This window comes from Schistocerca piceifrons, chromosome 11 (genome assembly GCF_021461385.2).
Source record: "Schistocerca piceifrons isolate TAMUIC-IGC-003096 chromosome 11, iqSchPice1.1, whole genome shotgun sequence".
Classification (NCBI taxonomy): Eukaryota; Metazoa; Arthropoda; class Insecta; order Orthoptera; family Acrididae; genus Schistocerca; species Schistocerca piceifrons.
The window spans coordinates 96,690,852-96,707,102 of NC_060148.1; positions in this window are offsets into that span (position 1 = coordinate 96,690,852).

A 16,251-nucleotide genomic window follows, 5' to 3' on the forward strand; every position below is an offset into this window, starting at 1 on the left:
CTCGTGTCGGCCGCGAAGCCACTACCCCTCGCTATACGGCCCGGCCCACTGGACTCACGTGGCGACATCACACGCGCCGACGCTCGAGGCGGACCAGTAGTCATCTCGTGTCTCAGTGCGCGACAGACCAACCGATCGATCCAACCGCCAATGACCGTTGCCTGAGCAAACTCGAGCAGACTGGCGGCCTAACGCGCAGACTCAGATGCAGGAACTCAGACCCGACCGGGCGACCACTCGCTGGATTCTCTTACTGGCGGAGTGGAAAGACTCTCATTTATCCGGCTCGAAAGATTAATCCGAAAGAAAGACATACTAGCACTCTGGACAGACAGACAGACACTAACTGCCTCACAAATTCGGACGACAGACTGACTAGCAACTGGTGATGAGTGACTGACCCAGACTCAGTCCGACTGACCAACTGGCCGACTGGCGAGCTCACAGCGCCCCTTAACTGCACGTGAACAGGCAACCTTTCCCCTTTCCCACCAGAGGGAGACACCAAAGCTGCGACTGCCACAGCGGCGCCACCGCCAGAAACCGAGGGCGACTGCTTCACACTACACGCTGCGGCGCGCTCTTCACACAGCAATTTTTACCACGGCTCATGGCCCACTAGAGTATCATCTTGCATACTAAACAGCCCAACAATACTTCCAGAACATGTGAAAGTTCACGTCCCAGAGGAAAAGAGTTTCCCTGGACAAGGCCAGATGCATTTAATGGTAAAAACTACTACGATGAAATTTTAGAGGGGTGGGTTACCTACATTGCTACACGCTACTCCCTAGCCATCATGTAAACAGCACGCAGTGCAGGTGGAAAGTAGACACATGAAATTGAATCAGATAGTTAATGAAAGAAGAGAGTCTCACATGCAAATTCAGTGCGCAAAAGGATAAAACGTGATGAGAAAAGCCTGAAACAGGCCACTGCCTCGCATCATCCCACGCTTGCTCTGGACAGAATTGTCGATATCACGGGCACAGCCCAACTTGGCATTTTTATTACAGGTATCAATATGGCGCTTGTATTGCCAAGGGAACTCATTGAGGAACACTACAGCCGGAAGTGACGCTTTAAGCTGTGGTGAAGTAAACGTTGGGAATATAGAACTGTCTTGGAATTCTTTAGTATCCCTGTCTACGGACGGCGCGCCAGCAGTGAGAGGGGGTAGGACTCAGAAAATACAAAAACGTTTCGGGTGGAATGAAATCAGGGATGTGCACTGTGTAATTCACCAGGAGAGCTTATTTGTGAAGAGTATTATTCTAAAAAATGTCATGAGTATTGTTGTCCATACAACCAATTATACAACACTGCATCACTATTTACATAATTTGAAGACTAATTATTATGACTACTACAAGTCGTATGTTTTTAGGTTGGTTAGTATCTCCAACAACATGTGGCTAGTATGCTTATTTTCCCTCAACAGAGCATGAGCTCAAGTGTGGACGCATGGATGCAAAATGGTTAATCTGTACTGAAAGGCGTCATTCACTCGTGGGCTAGGTATGGCCATGCAGAACACATCAGGTCGTAAAGTTTGTGATGTGATTGTGGGAAAGCTGTTTGATGCAGAGAAAACACAACAACATACAAAAATATCTTGCGGTTACACCTCTTATACCCCATATAAGGAAGCATGGACTACAAAAGACGCAATTTAAAAACCTTTTTCAGCATATTGAGAGCCAGTATGGTTGTTGTTGTTGTGGTCTTCAGTCCTGAGACTGGTTTGATGCAGCTCTCCATGCTACTCTATCCTGTGCAAGCTTTTTCATCTCCCAGTACCTACTGCAACCTACATCCTTCTGAATCTGCTTAGTGTATTCATCTCTTGGTCTCCCTCTACGATTTTTACCCTCCACGCTGCCCTCCAATACTAAATTGGTGATCCCTTAATGCCTCAGAACATGTCCTACCAACCGATCCCTTCTTCTGGTCAAGTTGTGCCACAAACTTCTCTTCTCCCCAATCCTATTCAATACTTCCTCACTAGTTATGTGATCTACCCATCTAATCTTCAGCATTCTTCTGTAGCACCACATTTCGAATGCTTCTATTCTCTTCTTGTCCAAACTATTTATCGTCCATGTTTCACTTCCATACATGGCTACACTCCATACGAATACTTTCAGAAATGACTTCCTGACACTTAAATCAATACTGGATGTTAACAAATTTCTCTTCTTCAGAAACGCTTTCCTTGCCATTGCCAGCCTACATTTTATATCCTATCTACTTCGACCATCATCAGTTATTTTGCTCCCCAAATAGCAAAACTCCTTTACTACTTTAAGTGCCTCATTTCCTAATCTAATTCCCTCAGCATCACCCGACTTAATTTGACTACATTCCATTATCCTCGTTTTGCTTTTGTTGATGTTCATCTTATATCCTCCTTTCAAGACACTGTCCATTCCCTTCAACTGCTCTTCCAAGTCCTTTGCTGTCTCTGACAGAATTACAATGTCATCGGCGAACCTCAAAGTTTTTATTTCTTCTCCATGAATTTTAATACCTACTCCGAATTTTTCTTTTGATTCCTTTACTGCTTGCTCAATATACAGATTGAACAACATCGGGGAGAGGCTACAAACCTGTCTTACTCCCTTCCCAACCACTGCTTCCCTTTCATGTCCCTCGACTCTTATAACTGCCATCTGGTTTCTGTACAAATTGTAAATAGCCTTTCGCTCTCTGTATTTTGCCCCTGCCACCTTTAGAATGTGAAAGAGAGTATTCCAGTCAACATTGTCAAAAGCTTTCTCTAAGTCTACAAATGCTAGAAACGTAGGTTTGCCTTTCCTTAATCTTTCTTCTAAGATAAGTCGTAAGGTCAGTATTGCCTCACGTGTTCCAGTGTTTCTACGGAATCCAAACTGATCTTCCCCGAGGTTGGCTTCTACTAGTTTTTCCATTCGTCTGTAAAGAATTCGTGTTAGTATTTTGCAGCTGTGACTTATTAAGCTGATAGTTCGGTAATTTTCACATCTGTCAACACCTGCTTTCTTTGGGATTGGAATTATAATATTCTTCTTGAAGTCTGAGGGTATTTCGCCAGTTTCGTACATCTTGCTCACCAGATGGTAGAGTTTTGTCAGGATTGGCTCTCCCACGGCCGTCAGTAGTTCCAATGGAATATTGTCTACTCCGGGGGCCTTGTTTCGACTCAGGTCTTTCAGAGCTCTGTCAAACTCTTCACGCAGTATCATATCTCCCATTTCATCTTCATCTACATCCTCTTCCATTTCCATAATATTGTCCTCAAGTACATCGCCCTTGTATAGACCCTCTATATACTCCTTCCACCTTTCTGCTTTCCCTTCTTTGCTTAGAACTGGGTTTCCATCTGAGCTCTTGATATTCATACAAGTCGTTCCCTTATCTCCAAAGGTCTCTTTAATTTTCCTGTAGGCGGTATCTATCTTACCCCTAGTGAGATAGGCCTCTACATCCTTACATTTGTCCTCTAGCCATCCCTGCTTAGCCATTTTGCACTTCCTGTCGATCTCATTTTTGAGACGTTTGTATTCCTTTTTGCCTGTTTCACTTACTGCATTTTTATATTTTCTCCTTTCATCAATTAAATTCAATATTTCTTCTGTTACCCAAGGATTTCTACTAGCCCTCGTCTTTTTACCTACTTGATCCTCTGCTGCCTTCACTACTTCATCCCTCAAAGCTACCCATTCTTCTTCTACTGTATTTATTTCCCCCATTCCTGTCAATTGCTCCCTTATGCTCCCCCTGAATCTCTGTACAACCTCTGGTTCTTTTAGTTTATCCAGGTCCCATCTCCTTAAATTCCCACCTTTTTGCAGTTTCTTCAGTTTTAATCTACAGGTCATAACCAATAGATTGTGGTCAGAGTCCACATCTGCCCCTGGAAATGTCTTACAATTTAAAACCTGGTTCCTAAATCTCTGTCTTACCATTATATAATCTATCTGAAACCTTTTAGTATCTCCAGGGTTCTTCCATGTATACAACCTTCTTTCATGATTCTTAAACCAAGTGTTAGTTAATATTATGTTGTGCTCTGTGCAAAATTCGACCAGGCGGCTTCCTCTTTCATTTCTGTCCCCCAATCCATATTCACCTACTATGTTTCCTTCTCTCCCTTTTCCTACACTCGAATTCCAGTCACCCATGACTATTAAATTTTCGTCTCCCTTCACAATCTGAATAATTTCTTTTATTTCATCATACATTTCTTCAATTTCTTCGTCATCTGCAGAGCTAGTTGGCATATAAACTTGTACTACTGTAGTAGGCGTGGGCTTCGTATCTATCTTGGCCACAATAATGCGTTCACTATGCTGTTTGTAGTAGCTTACCCGCATTCCTATTTTCCTGTTCATTATTAAACCTACTCCTGCATTACCCCTATTTGATTTTGTGTTTATAACCATGTAGTCACCTGACCAGAAGTCTTGTTCCTCCTGCCACCGAACTTCACTAATTCCCACTATATCTAACTTCAACCTATCCATTTCCTTTTTAAATTTTCTAACCTACCTGCCCGATTAAGGGATCTAACATTCCACGCTCCGATCCGTAGAACGCCAGTTTTCTTTCTCCTGATAACGACATCCTCTTGAGTAGTCCCCGCCCGGAGATCCGAATGGGGGACTATTTTACCTCCGGAATATTTTACCCAAGAGGACGCCATCATCATGTAATCATACAGTAAAGCTGCATGCCCTCGGGAAAAATTACGGCTGTAGTTTCCCCTTGCTTTCAGCCGTTCGCAGTACCAGCACAGCAAGGCCGTTTTGGTTATTGTTACAAGGCCAGATCAGTCAATCATCCAGACTGTTGCCCTTGCAACTACTGAAAAGGCTGCTGCCCCTCTTCAGGAACCACACGTTTGTCTGGCCTCTCAACAGATACCCCTCCGTTGTGGTTGCACCTACGGTACGGCTATCTGTATCGCTGAGGCACGCAAGCCTCCCCACCAACGGCAAGGTCCATGGTTCATGGGGGGGGGGGGGGGGGGGGGGGTAGCTTGCCTTATTACAGTGAGGTCCGCTGGCTTAGATGTGTCCAATTATTAAACTGATTTTTTCGTCTATTAGATGAGAGAGAGAGTTTTGCTATTTGGTGAGAAAAATAACTTATGATGGTCGAAGTACAGAGGATATAAAATGTACACTGGCAATGGCAAAGAAAGCGTTTCTGAAGAACAGAAATTTGTTAACATCGTAGATTTAAGTGTCAGGAAGTCGTTTCTGAAAGTATTTGTAAGGAGTGTAGCCACGTATGGAAGTGAAACGTGGACGATAAATAGTTTAGACAAGAAGAGAATAGAAGCTTTCGAAATGTGGTGCTACAGAAGAATGCTGAAGATTAGATGGGTAGATCACATAACTAATGAGGAAGTATTGAATAGGATTGGGGAGAAGAGAAGTTTGTGGCACAACCTGACCGGTTAGTAGGACATTTTCTGAGGCATCAAGGGATCACCAATTTAATATTGGAGTGCAGCGTGGAGGGTAAAAATCGTAGAGGGAGACCAAGAGATGAATACACTAAACAGATTCAAAAGGATGTAGTTTGCAGTAAGTACTCGGAGATGAAGAAGCTTACACAGGATAGAGTAGCGTGGAGAGCTGCATCAAACCAGTCTCAGGACTAAAGACCACAACAACAACAGATGAGAGAGATATGTACATGGAAAAAATAATATGTGTACTCCTGAATTGAAACAGCGCTCTTGAAAAAGTTATTTCGCATTCTCGGCAGATTAAACTAGCCATCTGAATGCTTTGAACACGGCACTACAAGGTAAACATCTGGTGATGACTCATTTCGTAGAGCGAATACAAGCTTTTAAAATGAAATTGACTCTTTGAGTGAGGTAACAAAAAAGTAAATTCATATCAGTTTCCTAAATTGTAGTCTGTGCAAATTGCTGTTGTTAAAAATGACTTTCAACATTTTTCACGTATTTTAATTTCCAGTAAGGAAGAATTTGTGCAACATTTTCAAGTTCTCACAGGATTAGAAAGTGATTTTGATATGTTCTCCTCTCCATATGCAGGGAATATCAAAGAAATTTGTCCTGAACTACAACTAGAAATTATTGACATTCAGTTTGACGGACAATCTTCTTTTTATTTTTCTTCACTTCATGTATTAGACAAATTGCCTGTTGTGATACCCATCTCTTACATGTTCCTCCTACATTTCTCCTTCCAGCGCGTTTATAATTTAGAGCCTTTACCAGGAACCTTTCCCTAGCCATACAGTCCACATGTTCCTTCCATTTTCTCCTATTCCTTTATTTTCTCGTTTAGGTTATAAATTCCTAATCTTTCCTTACACATTCATTTCTTTTTCGATCTTCCTTTGTAGGCCCTACATCCTTTCACTCTTCTTACAAATCTCATTTCTTGAGGCTGTGTTCTATTTTCTTGGTGTCTTGTTGCCCATGCTTCACTAAAAAGTTCAGATAAAACAATTCATCTGTGTTGTCAGTCACTTTTTATTTTCTTCTACGGCGCGTTTCGAGAATTTATACTCTCATCTTAGTGTAGAAAACAGCGATACTTTGTTGCGTGCGTACCAGCTGGATGCATCTAGTTGTTTGTTTTATTTCATTTTGCTACAAAAAAGATAACGTTTTGTAGGAAAATGAAACCAAAACAAACAACTAGCTGCATCCAGCTGGTACACACGCAACAAAGTATCGCTGTTTTGCACGTGAAGATGAGTGTATAAACTCTCGAAACGAGTCGTGGTAGAAAATAAAAAAGTGACTGACTCAGATAAATTGCTTTATTTCAACTTTTTACTGTCGAAACAGTCACAGTCACAGTTTCCTTAAAAACAGTCCAACATGGACGATATAAAATTATGCTTCACTTCTATCAGTAAGGGTTGGTACTGCTATTGTTATAAAACTTCAGCTTGGTTTCTTTCGAGGCTTTATTCTACGAACTTCTTACAATGGTTCCACGTATCTAAGTAAATTTAATTTTTGCCCCATTTCATGGTCATATTCGTAGGGGAGGTCGCATTGTAGATATGTAAAATGTTTTACTTGCTCTAAGACTTTATTATTCGAGACTATTTTAGATTTTACTGGTTGTCTGCACTGAAATGCCGTCACTTTCGTTTTATCTACCGACAATGTTGGGTTGTAATTTGAGGCCATCTCTTCCAACTTATGGACTCCCACATGAAGTTCAACTAGTTAGGTCAGCTGTATATAGAATTATATATATATATATATATATATATATATATATATATATATATATATATATATGGAGAAATACAGCATCCTTGTTATATTCTTTTGTTTGTGTTTATTCTCATTGTTGCTATATGTCCCATATCTATAACAGTTTCGGTGCTTGTAATAGACTCTTTAATAGCATTTATGAGGTGAGATGGCCAACCCCATTCAGCAATGATATTCGATAGCATTTCTCTATTCACATTGTCGAAAGCTTTCTCAAAATTGGCAAAATCATCCAATTATATACTGTTCAGCTTCAAAGGAATATGGGATGCTTTTAACTAACCTACTGTACACTGCATACTGAATGGTGTTTCATAGCGATAACCTGTAGATGACTAACGGGAGAAATAAACAGCTGATGGGTAAAAAGCATTCTATGAAATACTTTACAGCTGTTGAACATCACCATGTGGAAACATCGAAATTTTTATTTACGTATGAGGTGTGATCAAAATAATTTTATTAGGAACAAAGTTAGCATGCAGTTTGAATTAATCTCCATCAGAGTAGTGTCCTTGGCTAATAGTCCACTTATCCTAATGTGGAATCCATGACTGGATCCATTTCTGGAAGGCTTCCTTTGGATGGGCGTTCTGCTGCTCTGCCGTGGCCATCTCAGTGTCAGGAATGATGTCAAAATGTTTTCCTTTCAGCGCAGTTTTAATTTTCGGCTTGAGCTAGAAGTCGCATGGTGCCAAATTTAGTGATTAAGGCGGTTGTACACAGTAAGGAAAACTTTTTGCTGCCGAAAACTCGCGAATCAAAGGCGAGGTGTGATACGTCACGTTGTCTTGATAAAGTAGGAAGCCATTGGACTATTTTTGTGGTCTCTTTCTTCGTACATCGTTTCGCAAACGTTGCAGTACGCCGTTGACAGTTGTTGTCCTGTGTCGTTTTATAGATTTCATCCTGACTGTGTGCAACAATTTATCCTCATTCACACACAGGCCACAGAACAGGAAAACACAGATACACACACTCAATCATTCCCCCAACACACACAGAAACATAAATAAGGAGCAGAAGTCGTGAGAAGTCCATCTACAATTCTCATAACCTCTTGCAATATGCGATACGTTTAGCCAAGATGACGCAATGTTTTGGATCACAAACAAGGTGCGTAAGTTATCTCTGTGTCTAAAAAGGCTGCAAGCTGTCCAACGAACGCGAGTACATGCAAAGCTACGTTGTAACCTCCCCACAGAAAATTAAAATAAATAAAAAATTATTTGGTTAATGATTCTAATTTTAGTGTAACCTCAGAATAAAATTGGTTCCCATTTATAACTCCCTACAGAAATTCACTCACACTTAACCTCCACACAAAATTTGCTTCCCGTTTAATGTACCCACAAAATTCTTTTCTCATTTAATGTAAGCTCGAAACAGAAAAATTCCTAAACCTCGTAATAAAAAAAAAAAAAATTCAGTAACCTGGTAAATTTTGGACGACAGCAGTGCTGCGTCACGGCCCTGTAAGATCGTTCTGAATAAAAAGCAAAAAATTTTTACCTCAATAAATTCGCCAAATATCTGCTCTTACTATAAAATTTTTCGGCACAGCTCTGTGCAATGCTGGTCTATACATTTGACATTTATGAAAGGAAGCAACTGATTTTTCTTTTGCAACAATCGGAATGATCATGGATTGGAGAAATTAGTAAATTCTTTAAATTGAAATGAATGTTTGTTAGAAATTACTTTATGTGACAAAGATTATTATTAGGACATTTTTAAAAGATTTACATGAGAGTTCACATAACATTACTAGATATGCGCGAGGCTGCTTTTACCTTATACTATAATGCTCAGGCTCTGCCATTGCTCCACCACGACCGGCCCAGCCAACACGATACACCAGACTGCTCGCTAGCACTACTTATTCCAACTACCACACAGTTCCTACTGCATACAACACTGCTCTCTGGTCTGAGATTCTCTTATACCTTACATATCGCAGGCAGCGCATACCTCTTACAACGTAACAACGTAATATACACCAAAACTGTATCCACAACACACCGCAGTCCCTAGTGTGTAACGCTGAGATACTGTAGTTCACGTTTTATGTATTTGTTTACTAACAGCCGCTCATAAAGTTGCAGGCGACATGATGCATGCCGAGGAAAACAGCAACAAAACAACATGCAGAAAATATTCCGGAAACAACGGCAACAATTGTAAAGTCATACTGTGAAGTATAGTAAATAAGGTATTATAAAATTATTGACAGAAACAATATTTCGAACAGAACAGTACACTTACGGTATTAATGTTTTACAGTGTTTCATAAGTATGCTACTTCTGCATGTTTCAGACTCAAAGAACCTACCGATGGTGGCGATATTTGTCGTCGAAACTAGTTTGGGGGAATAAATCAATAAATAAAAAATATGTTTTCTATCAAGGCGGACCCACAATCCCGTATTGTTCACATTCGTTTCTATCAAAATCTGTCAGGACGCTGATCACCTCGCACTTGAGCGCCCGTAAAGTCAAGACACACACACACACACACACACACACACACACACACACACATATCACACACACACACCCACACACAAACACACACACACATATCACACACACACACACACACATATCACACACAAACACACACACTCACTCACACACACACACTCACACACACACACACACACACACACACACACACACACACACACACACACGTTTACAGTTGTTCCCCTGGGAGGGGACTCTGATCGTACTGTGTCCATAATAACACTGATATTCGATTTTGACTGACTTGCCTTCTTAGGGCGAGGAGATTCACTGGTTTTCCATCACGAGCTGTGAATTTTCGTCTCATGGTAATATCCATAGACTCAAGTTTTGTCTCCAGCTATAATTCTGGGCATGAAGTCCGGATCTGAATGAAGACGATCCTTAAACTCCGTGCAAACTGACACACGACTTTCCTTCTGTTCGTCACCAAAAAACTGCGAACAAATTTTGCACTCGCTCGTCTAATTTGAAAATTATCGGTTAAAATGCTTTTCACGGATCTGTGCAATATGCCAAATTCTTCGTCAAGCTCTCGAATAGTTATTCTGCTGTTTGAACGAACAATTTTTGCCATGTGCTTCACGTTTTATGCTGTTCCTAAGGTTAATGTACATCCCGAACTTTCCTAGTTTCCTATGGAATCATTTCCACTCTTAAAACGCTCGTACCGCTTGTAACCAATCTTCACAGTTACGGAATTATCGCCATACACCAATTTCAATATTTCACAACCTTCTTTGGCACTTTTTTGAAACCTGAAAGAGTGTTCCGCGCTATTCGAAATCCGTGATGTGCGACGGACGTGGTAAACACGACCTCGATCGATAACCATTCAAATTATCATAAAAATAACAGCAATTAAAAAGTCAAGTATGATGAAGTGTTTCCAGAAGCCGTATAGCAGCATGAAGATGCTTTATTCGCAACTACCGGTTTCAAGTCAGGTTTATCCGTCAGAAACACAAATCACTGTGTGAAGTTTTTGAAATGGTATAAATACGGAACCATGGTGTTGGCATTTAACAAAAAACAATGACATGCAAAAAAAAAAATGTTCAAATGTGTGTGAAATCTTATGGAACTTAATTGCCAAAGTCATCAGTCCCTACCTACACATTACTTAACCTAAATTATCCTAAGGACAAAGACACACATCCATGCCCGAGGAAGGACTCAAACCAGCCGCACAGTCCATGACTGCAGCACCTTAGACCGCTCTGAATGACATGCACTCAGAGTGGTTTTACGGGGTATTTCCGAAAGAGGGTGCAAAAATTTAACAGGACATAGTGCATGCTTCACTGAACAATTTGAGGTAGGGAACATGAGGTCGGAGAACCTAGCTTAAGGAGATTATAGGAATGAAATCACAATACTGTTTACTTTTTTATTTACGTTACTTACACTTAACTGCAAATATCATTACTGACACAATGAACTTACCATTTGTGCTGTATCTCACAAAATGTGCCGAAATTGACGGCCATCAATCTCAATGCAAGCATGACGTCGGGGAATAGGATTCTGACGCAACCTGACAAATATCCCTGTTGTGTTTCGAATCACCTCACAGGCAGCTATAATTCTGGCAACTGATTCCATCTCCGTATCCGCTGGAATCTTTCGTGACTTTATATATCCCCATAGGAAATAATCAAGAGGATTCAGGTGACCTCGTAGACCGTGGAATAGGACCTCTTCTTCCAATCCAGCGACCAGGAAATACACCACAGAGATGGTTGCGGACATCTATACTGAAGTGAGGCGGTCCTCGTCATGTTATATCCACATCCTCTCACGAACAGGCAAGGGTACATTCTCCAACAACTCAGGCAAAAAAAAAAAAAAAAAAAAAAAAAAAAAAAAAAAAAAAAAAAAAGAAAAATGGTTCAAATGGCTCTAAGCACTTTGGGACTTAACACCTGAGGTCGTTCCGTAGAACTTAGAACTACTTAAACCTAACTAACCTAAGGACATCACACACATCCATGCCCGAAGCAGGATTCGAACCTGCAACCGTAGCGGTCGCGCGATTCCAGACTGAAGCGCCTAGAACCGCTCGGCCACTCCGGCCGGCCCATCTCAGGCAGAAATCTTTGCTATTGACAAGGGATTTCAGATCGATTCCGTATTTCTGGATTTCCGCAAGGCTTTTGACACTGTACCACACAAGCGGCTGGTATTGATATTGCGTACTTATGCAATATCGTCTCAGTTATATGACAGGATTTGTGATTTCCTGTCAGAGAGGTCAGAGTTCGTAGTAACAGACGAAAAGTCATCGAGTAAAACAGAAGTGATTTCTGGCGTTACCTAAGGTAGTGTTATAGACCCTTTGCTATTCCTTATCTATATAAACGATTTGGGAAACAACCTGAGCAGCCGTCTTTGGTTGTTTGCAGGACGACGCTGTCGTTTATCGACTAAAAAAGTCATAAGAAGATCAAAACAAACTGCAAAACGATTTAAAAAAAATATCTGAATGGTGCGAAAAGTGGTAGTTGACCCTGAATAACGAAAACTGTGTGGTCATCCACATGAATGCTAAAAGGAACTCGTTAAACCTCGGTTACACGATAAATCAGTCTAATCTAAAAGCCGTAAATTCAACTAAATACCTAGGTATTACAATTACGAACAACTTAAATTGGAAGAAACACAGAAAATGTTGTGGGGAAGGCTAACCAAAGACTGCGTTTTATTGGCAGGACACTTAGAAAATGTAACAGACCTACTAAGGAGAGTGCCTACACTACGCTTGTCCGTCCTCTTTTAGAATACTGCTGCGCGATGTGGTATCCTTACCAAATAGGACTGACGGATACATCGAAAAAGCTCAAAGAAACGCAGCACGTTTTGTACTATCGCGAAATATGGGAGAGAATGTCACAGAAACGATACGGGATTTGGGCTGGAGATCGTTAAAAGAAAAGCCTTTCTCCTTGCGACTGAATCTTCTCACGAAATTGCAGTGAACAACTTTCTCCTCCGAATGCGAAAATACACTCCTGGAAATTGAAATAAGAACACCGTGAATTCATTGTCCCAGGAAGGGGAAACTTTATTGACACATTCCTGGGGTCAGATACATCACATGATCACACTGACAGAACGACAGGCACATAGACATAGGCAACAGAGCATGCACAATGTCGGCACTAGTACAGTGTATATCCACCTTTCGCAGCAATGCAGGCTGCTATTCTCCCATGGAGACGATCGTAGAGATGCTGGATGTAGTCCTGTGGAACGGCTTGCCATGCCATTTCCACCTGGCGCCTCAGTTGGACCAGCGTTCGTGCTGGACATGCAGACCGCGTGAGACGACGCTTGATCCAGTCCCAAACATGCTCAATGGGGGACAGATCCGGAGATCTTGCTGGCCAGGATAGTTGACTTACATCTTCTAGAGCACGTTGGGTGGCACGGGATACATGCGGACGTGCATTGTCCTGTTGGAACAGCAAGTTCCCTTGCCGGTCTAGGAATGGTAGAACGATGGGTTCGATGACGGTTTGGATGTACCGTGCACTATTCAGTGTCCCCTCGACGATCACCAGTGGTGTACGGCCAGTGTAGGAGATCGCTCCCCACACCATGATGCCGGGTGTTGGCCCTGTGTGCCTCGGTCGTATGCAGTCCTGATTGTGGCGCTCACCTGCACGGCGCCAAACACGCATACGACCATCATTGGCACCAAGGCAGAAGCGACTCTCATCGCTGAAGACGACACGTCTCCATTCGTCCCTCCATTCACGCCTGTCGCGACACCACTGGAGGCGGGCTGCACGATGTTGGGGCGTGAGCGGAAGACGGCCTAACGGTGTGCGGGACCGTAGCCCAGCTTCATGGAGACGGTTGCGAATGGTCCTCGCCGATACCCCAGGAGCAACAGTGTCCCTAATTTGCTGGGAAGTGGCGGTGCGGTCCCCTACGGCACTGCGTAGGATCCTACGGTCTTGGCGTGCATCCGTGCGTCGCTGCGGTCCGGTCCCAGGTCGACGGGCACGTGCACCTTCCGCCGACCACTGGCGACAACATCGATGTACTGTGGAGACCTCACGCCCCACGTGTTGAGCAATTCGGCGGTACGTCCACCCGGCCTCCCGCATGCCCACTACACGCCCTCGCTCAAAGTCCGTCAACTGCACATACGGTTCACGTCCACGCTGTCGCGGCATGCTACCAGTGTTAAAGACTGCGATGGAGCTCCGTATGCCACGGCAAACTGGCTGACACTGACGGCGGCGGTGCACAAATGCTGCGCAGCTAGCGCCATTCGACGGCCAACACCGTGGTTCCTGGTGTGTCCGCTGTGCCGTGCGTGTGATCATTGCTTGTACAGCCCTCTCGCAGTGTCCGGAGCAAGTATGGTGGGTCTGACACACCGGTGTCAATGTGTTCTTTTTTCCATTTCCAGGAGTGTATTTTGTTGACACCGACCTAGATAGGGAGGACCGATCACCACGATAAGGGAAATCAGAGATCGTACGGAAAGATAAAGGTGTTCGTTCTTCCCGCGCGCTACTCCAGGTTGCAATAATAGAGAATTGTGAAGGCGGTTCGATGAACCCTCTGTCAGGCACTTAAATGTATTTTGCAGAGTATCCATGTAGATGTAGATGTAGATGTAGAGCCGAAGTACAGGTGGCCGGACAGGCAGGTATAAGATAAGGCCAACGAGATTGTCATCTACAATTCCGGCCCAGATGTTCACAGCAAAACGTAGTTGATGGTGTGACTCTGCTGCAGCGGGAGGGTTTCCCTCATACCACACGTGGCTCTTCCGGCTGTTCGAAATACCATCACGTCCAAATGTGGCCTCGTCAGTAAACAGCACGTTTTGTAAGAAAACTGGTCGGCCAATCTATTTTTGGAGCAAGCACAGATACAATGCGACCCTTGGGTGCAAAATCAGTCATAACCATTGCATGATTCCATGCATCGTTGTCGGTGATGCATGTGTAATTGCTGTACTTGCAGTACCTGGCCACACGCCGGTACGTGCAGCGCCCGTTTCGCGTGCAACACGACGAGTACTCGTAGTGGGGTCCGCTGCACGCCTCCCAGCAACTCCTCTTCAAAATCGGATGTGCGGGTGGTCCTCATGTTGCCAGGTCCCTCGTTTACTCAATCCACTGAACCAGTCCCTCGCATTTGTCAATGTAGAGAAATAGACACTCGTCGTGACAGAGGATCTTCAGCCCGGAACCGCGCGACTGCAACGGTCGCAGGTTCGAATCCTGCCTCGGGCATGAATGTGTGTGATGTCCTTAGGTTAGTTAGTAAGAGCCTACGGAATATCAGACCAGCTGTGTGGCTGGATTGAAGAGTTTTTAGCAAACAGAACACAGCATGTTGTTATCAATGGAGAGACGTCTACAGACGTTAAAGTAACCTCTGGCGTGCCACAGGGGAGTGTTATGGGACCATTGCTTTTCACAATATATATAAATGACCTAGTAGGTAGTGTCGGAAGTTCCATGCGGCTTTTCGCGGATGATGCTTTAGTATACAGAGAAGTTGCAGCATTAGAAAATTGTAGCGAAATGCAGGAAGATCTGCAGCGGATAGGCACTTGGTGCAGGGAGTGGCAACTGACCCTTAACATAGACAAATGTAATGTATTGCGGATACATAGAAAGAAGGATCCTTTATTGTATGGTTATATGATAGCGGAACAAACACTGGTAGCAGTTACTTCTGTAAAATATCTGGGAGTATGCGTGCGGAACGATTTGAAGTGGAATGATCATATAAAATTAATTGTTAGTAAGGCGGGTACCAGGTTGAGATTCATTGGGAGAGTGCTTAAAAAATGTAGTCCATCAACAAAGGAGGTGGCTTACAAAACACTCGTTCGACCTATACTTGAGTATTGCTCATCAGTGTGGGATCCGTACCAGATCGGTCTGACGGAGGAGATAGAGAAGATCCAAAGAAGAGCGGCGTGTATCGTCACAGGGTTATTTGGTAACCGTGATAGCGTTACGGAGATGTTTAATAAACTCAAGTGGCAGACTCTGCAAGAGAGGCGCTCTGCATCGCGGTGTAGCTTGCTGTCCAGGTTTCGAGAGGATGCCTTTCTGGACGAGGTATCGAATATATTGCTTCCCCCTACTTATACCTCCCGAGGAGATCACGAATGTAAAACTAGAGAGATTAGAGCGCGCACGGAGGCTTTCAGACAGTCGTTCTTCCCGCGAACCATACGCGACTGGAACAGGAAAGGGAGGTAATGACAGTGGCACGTAAAGTGCCCTCCGCCACACACCGTTGGGTGGCTTGCGGAGTATAAATGTAGATGTAGATGTAGATGTAGGTTTAAGTAGTTCTAAGTTCTAGGGGACTGATGACCTTAGAAGTTAAGTCCCATAGTGCTCAGAGCCATTCGAAATATTTTGAGAGGGGATGCCAGTCAGGAAATCGTACTCTGGTTCAAATGGCTCTAAGCGCTATCG